Source organism: Pteropus vampyrus, unplaced genomic scaffold, assembly GCF_000151845.1.
Source record: "Pteropus vampyrus isolate Shadow unplaced genomic scaffold, Pvam_2.0 Scaffold113, whole genome shotgun sequence".
NCBI classification, from domain to species: Eukaryota; Metazoa; Chordata; class Mammalia; order Chiroptera; family Pteropodidae; genus Pteropus; species Pteropus vampyrus.
The window spans coordinates 4,389,828-4,396,890 of record NW_011888894.1 but is presented as its reverse complement, the minus strand read 5'-3'; positions in this window follow the sequence as shown (position 1 = coordinate 4,396,890).

The window sequence follows — 7,063 nt, the reverse complement described above, 5'->3', positions numbered from 1 at the left end:
GGGGTTGCTGCTTCAGAATGTGGGCAGTGAGCAGTGTGGATAGAGCTTGGAAGACTCACAGAGTACCTCTTGGTACTGTCATGACCAGAAGAATCACAATCGGACAAGATAAGGCAACCAAGGGCTAGACACCTTCAGAGAGGAAGGTATGGGGCCACTAACCACTTGGCTGAGAATAAGAAAAACCTAGAATGAGCAGCAGAGGAAGAAAATAAAGACTATCATTCATAAGCCTGGGACCAGATGCAGCAGAGGGAACTATAGATATCTGTCCTAAGTCTTTCTGAAGAGTTAGGACAGAGGGGATTTAATGTGAGGTATAACTGTCCCTGAGTGAGGCAGGCTCACCTCAGATTTCAGTCGCAGAGCTGACAAGCACATGCATACAGGCGGTGTTCCACCTCAGATCTTTACCAACATCCCTTACTTTTCTGGCTCTAGAATTTTCCCAAAGCCAAGGGCTCTCTAACAGCCAAAATTTAGAACAAGAGTTTAATTACCACATGACTTTGTTTAGTTTAAAATATATAATTTCGACTCAAATAATAAAAAGTATGTCTTGCAATTATAACTTTTTTCTTCTTTGTACACATTTCTGTCATGTCACTGAAAGGAGAAATAATGGCATTTGGTCTTCACTCTGGTTCCCCACCTCAGGTCCAAAGCACCTCTATTCAGAAATAGTCCTAAGCATAATACCTTGGGAGATCAGTTGTCTTTCCTGCGAAATTGTCTTTAACCATGAGTAATTTGGCACTGTTTTCTGCATGATTTGGCCTCTCTGAAAATGAGCAGACTCGGGCTTGTGAAAATGGAAATTGATTTACTTTCTATTGTTCTTGAGTTCATCTATCTGAGGTCTACCTCTTCTGCGATGAGCTAGGAGACTGCACTCCTTTCAAGTTGTAGAACTTTAAAAAAAACAAAAACAAAAACAAAAACTGAAGGAGACTTGGAGTGAAAATGAACCTGGTTAATTAGTTTCTCATCCAGAACCACCTCTTACTAAGTGGAGAGATGAAGCCACTGTCTACTTAGCGAGGCAGTGGCAGCCTTACGAGTGACCTAGGTGTCTTCTCCATTTCTCAGTTGGATCCACTCCATCCTACATATCTAGTTTGCTTAAGCCAGAGTATATACATACATTTAACATTTCTATAAATAAGATCAAACAGAAACGGTAAGATTAGACGCTAAATTATAGTGATGACTACTAAAAGGTGAATTGGAGAGCTTCGGCCCGCTTTGGAGGAAATGTAATTAACGTTGCTGCCAATGCCTTCTGGCAAGCCAGTACCACAAACTAACCATTTGATTTCATAATAAAGTGCCATTGTGATCCACAAAAGCAACACTATCCTTTTAGGTGCTGGATTAGAATCCAGGCGAGTCCACAATATACTCTTTACACATCATCAACTTCCACACAGGACATAAATTGCACTATATAGTAATATACTGAAATCTCAGACTAACTGTTTGTCATCAGATTAGAATGTGATGACACAAAATAAAGATGTGAGATGGAATCTGTGCTGAGGTCTAAATTCACATTGGAAGTCTGGAAAGAAAAGACTGTTTATAAAATTACAGCCCAGGAATTGCTGCCAAAGTCAGCCTTTGGTGCAGCTGTAAGTCGGATGGAATCCACCTCCCTGACACCAGACCCACCCACTGGAACACTGCTCCTCCACTGAAGCTTCGCTGCCTGGAAACGACATGTCATACTGCAAGGGAGGAACTGTTCTAACAGTGCTGTTGGCCGGATGGGATCTTTAGCATGGACAGTAATTTACCCTCCTCCACCCAGCAAAAAAAAAAAAAAAAAGAGGCTATCAGAGCATTCGTGGTCTTAGCATTCACATGTGTTGTCCGCAGGTTTTGAGTTTCGCTCAAAATTGTCAGATTCCATGCAACTTTCACCTTTGATGATGAGGTGCTTGTTCTTTTTCCTTCCTCCTTTTTTTCATTCATTCTTAAATTTCATCTTCTGTGTCTGAAAAATGATGACTTTCTTGGTGTAGATTCTGCTTCCATAGACATATCATTCACAAAACCCAAACATACATTTTTGTTTTCTACTGTTGAGAAACATTTTGGCCATATGTAAAGATGCCATAGAATAGGTGTTTATGCAGAAGGTTTGTCTAGACAAGGGAATAAAAAAAGTTTGATATAATTACTTACATACACGCTTCAGAAGCTCCCAGATGACTGTCTTAAAGGTTTTTTCTTAAAAAAAAAATATAATATTTGGAATTACCATCATAATATAAAAATATTTAAGTAAGTTTCAACTGATTTGGGGGTAGTGGGATGGTGAGGGTACCGGGCATAGGGTTAACTTAAGATTGGTTAACTGCTTTAATATATATCGTGTAAGCTGATCCTCAAAACCAGTGTTAGGCAGGAAGGCTAGAGATTTATTTTATTTTATAAGTTAGAAAAATGGTGTTTAGAAATGTAAAGTGACTGGCCTAAATTTATCTCCTAAGCGACAGAGACTAAAAGACTAGAATCTAAGTTGTCTCATTCTTAATCCAAAGTTTACCTCCAAAACCTCATTTGGATGGAGAGTCTGGTACTTTATTGCAATCAAGGAAATTCATAGATTCACAGCAGTGGATTAGAATCAACTAATCTTTCTACCTCTCAAATATGGCTGGTTCATATACAAAACTGCTTTGCTAGTCTCAATTAAGTCTTTAGAAGTCTTTAGAAGTTAGCAAATGTGCGTGCCATAGGCAATAAGCAGCTGATAATTATAAATTGACTTTTTAATATTTATTCGCAATAATTTCTTCAGCAGTTGCTATGTACCAGGCTCTTTATTAGCTTGTGAGCTATTAATTAATATAGTATACTTTATATTGGAGCATCACTTCAGATGCTCTAAAATGAACTGATCACTCCAGGTACCAAAAGTTTGTTTTTGTAATTATTTTTAAGTTTTTCAGGCTCAATGAAAGGACATCATAAGCCTTAGAGGGTCCACGATTTATACTAAGGACGGGGTAACAGGGTGTGGCTCTTTCGATATCAGCTTTAAAATGGAATAGCAAAACCTAAAACAAGAGAAAATAAAATTATGACAGAAGCTAAGGAGATGCCTTCAAATCAGCAGGTTAGAATGCAAGTGTATGGGGATCAAGAAATATTGACTCTGAACAGGCATGTGAGTTTTAGGGGCAATTTGAAATTAAGGAGAGATTCTTAAGGAATTCTTAAGAAGGCGAGGCCATTGCAGACAGTCCACCCAAGGTCACAGCAACAGTTTTCAGCTATAATGGCCTCTCTTGAAGACTCTTCAGGCAAGTAATTACTGGTTTCAAAGACACTGTACCATGAGCCCAATTCTCACTTTCAGATGTTTGTTTTGAAGGATGGCCTTAAGGAAAAGAAAAGTTCTGCTGCATAAACTATTACAATAATAAAAATTGCCATGGTAATGTTTACTTTTGTTTTTTTCCCCTGGAATTAATCATGGGATCAAGACCTTTTTCAAGATGTTGTTGCCCCATAAATTCTCTTCTTCCCAAACTTCAATCATTCCGGTATAATAAATATCCATGATTGGTGGACTTGGAAAATCCGAAACAGTTATTGCATTCTCTCAGTATGCTAGTACTATGTGCCTTTCCAGACTTCTCTTTGAACGAAGAGCTACCGCTCACATCATATTTTTATCCCAGTTCTTTCCAAGATTATCGCTCAGAAATGTAACAGGTTGCAGTTATCATGTCTGTCTTCTTAAAAGCAACAGAGAGGTGATCATTTTCTGTTTTGATGCCCTAATAGGTTATTAAACCAAAGTCTTTAGCTAATCTGATTACTGTTGAGAATCTAATTAGATGATTTATAAGAAAATAATTATCCGTATATACTTTGTCTATATGGCACTCTGTGAAGTTGATCAGTAATCCAGTTAATTTAATCAATGCACACAATTCACAGCCATTTAATCAAGTTTAGTTGTTGTGCCATGGCTTAAATATGCCAGCTTCGGAATGTATTTTTCAAAGATGCCTTCTTTGACCCTAGTTGTATAAAATGGGAATGATAGAACTAAGAAGTCTAAAAATAAATGCGACAGCTCTTCTTTAACCAATGACACAACTTCTCTCAACCCAAGAAAATGTATTTTTGAAAAACTGTTCTGTCATATATGAGAAGAGAATTGTAGGCGGAGTACACACGACGAAAAGACAAAGGGGCTCGAACAAAGGAGCTTTTGAGGGGAACAATGTTGCCCAAAAAGTTAAAATATTTGTACATCTTTGTTACAGAAAACAGTTGTCCCTGCTCCCTTGTACCGTGCCCCTACCTTCTCACCTTCACTGTTTTAGTTATCCTTGCTGTATAACAAACTATCCCAAAATGGAATGGCCTTAAACTACAACCATTTTATTTGCTCACAATTTGGTGGCCCGCAAACGTGGACAGTGTTCAGTAGGGTAGTTCTTCTGTTCCATATGGTGTCATGTGTGAGATGGCTTCCATGTGGCTGCATCCAACTGGCAGCTGAGATGGGCTGGAATTTCTAAAACTGCTTTTCTCACATGCTTGGTGCCTCAATGCACTTCTGTGTAGCCTCTCTTTCTCCATGCAGCTAGGCTGGGCTTCCTCATAGCATGGTGAACCGACATCTTACATGGTGGCTAGCCTCCACAAGGAGTGAAAAGCAGATCTAGATCTCTTGAGCCTCAGTCTCTGAAGTTACACAGCATCACTACATTCTATTGGTCAGTGACAGCCTTGGACAGACCAGATTCACGGAGATGGAAAAATAGACTTCTCCAGGTGAAAAGAGAGATGAATGAAATCCAGGGCCATGTTTTGCAGTTTGCCATACTCACCAACCTAGAGTGTCATGATTCATCAGACCAAGCTATAGCACCAAATTTAACTCCCCTTCTTACATTTGAACCATCTTCTCTGCCTTCCAAGATCCCTGAAACCTAAAATCCAAACAGTTTAATGATGCCAAATGTTTCAAATTAGTGTCTGTCTTGTTGTTGCCGGTAGTTGGGGAGGGGATCAATATTAATGAAGAGAGAATCTGTAAACATTGCTAATGAGGATGAAGCAAGAGAGACCCAGCTACTATGGGGATGTGTTTCAGCACAGAGTGAGTAAAAGGACACTGGGTATGAAAGCCTGAATCTTTAATGCGCCCACAATAACAACACCACTAAAGTTAGCACTATGGGTAATTTTAATAGATAATGTCTTACAAAAAGCCCTTTGCCTGAAATTCAGCCCAAAGACTAAATGAGAGTCAAAGCCCCAGTCAGGTAACTGTGCTATAACATGTGAAGAATTGATTTTCTTATTTTCAGCTGTCAGACCTGCTACAAAGAATGAGTTTTAATTCTGGGGATGTTATTAAACTCCTTGCTTAACTGGCAGAAAAATGGAACTGCTAGCCGAGTGATGGTGGAGCTGCTGTCGGATTGAATGACACCTGTCAGAGTATGATGAATGACCCTCTCTTCCTCACAATCCCCTGTTCTGTCACTCAGGTGAGGTCCATTAATCTTCATCCTGGGCCTGTCAGGCTAGGCACCCATGACGACAAAATGTCTTGGAGCATTTACCCCCAAGATGCACAGAACAATACGATCTTCTCGTTGTCATTGCCACAGAGAATTAGCATAATTTATTATGACTCCCCTCCCCCTTACTCCCTAACTCTATCACCACCCCCCAAAAAGCAAGTGGGGGCTAGATGGGATTAGACAGATGGAGTGTAGGACCAGACTGCCAACTACCAAGCCCCCTGCAGTGCCTGATGGGGCGGTGGGGGGAGCATCTCTACAAACCAATCAAAAAGCTGGCAGTTCAATTACAGAGTAATAAAGGGACATTCATCATTCAATTAGGCACCTGTCATGGTTTCACAAAAGGGAAAACTTCTAACCTGAGACTCTGGGGAGAAGATGCTACAACCAGGAGACAGGGAAATAAATGAAAAAAGGGACAAAGTCAATTACTGGCCAGCCAGACAAAAGGATATTTTAAAAGTAAAGAGAAAGTTCTCCCTAGGCAAAAATCAGAAAAGTTCAATGACCTTACCTAGATTAAAAAGGGCTAATATTAAAAGTAGCATGGTGCCCTCTTCTACAGTACATCTCATGATTGAATTTCCCCCCCTAGAAGCTGCCCAAGAAACTGAATTTTGTAAGAAAAAAAATGAGGAAGAAAGAGTAACTCTGTTACTCAAAAGCATTGTTCTTTAAATGACTAAGACATGAAGGCTAAGAGAGGAAAGCCTAGGCAGACATTCAAGTTTGATGTGTCACCCTATCAAGAGGGTATGATTACAAATGGCATTTAAAAAATATGATGCCCTGCTAACGACTGGAAATGAGAATTGACAAATTTGATTTCTTAGCAAGTGCATGTGCTGGCAATTGAGGCCAAATTTCGTAAACAAGAAATTTGATATCTTTTTAACTAAAATTCATTCTTATGATTTAATAGCTATTTCCTACCTCATTTATGCTAAAGTTTACAGACAGGTCTTGTGATGCAAGATTAGCAAATGAACCACAGAGTGTTAAAACTAAGAGTGATGATACTAATGAGCTTAACCAGCTCGTCACACTTTGGGACGCACAGATCCAGGGCCACCCACTTTGGGTAATGATTCTGTAAGTTACTCTATAAATTCCCATTAGGGACTGGACATCACACCTCGTCTCTACTTCCGGGCTCACTCCATGGCTCAGAACTGCTTCCCATTTGTTTTTAATTGTTTTCTTAAAGATTTTTAAAACAATAAGAAAACATTTTAAAGAAAAATATTAGAAAGCTTCTCACATTATAAAAGTCATAGCATCAAAAATAAGGTATATTATTTTGAACAGAAGTTTGCATATAATCATTTTTACAGAATTGATTATTCATTCTAATAACCTCTGTCAAGGAAGATTTGTAATATATTGTTTCTTTTGATAGTGATTTGGGCCATAGGTTTCAGTGCAGTATTCATCATGTGTCACCTGTCCAGGCACCAGGGTTTCAAGTGTGGTTTTCAAAGACCTTTAGGTTATTTTATCAT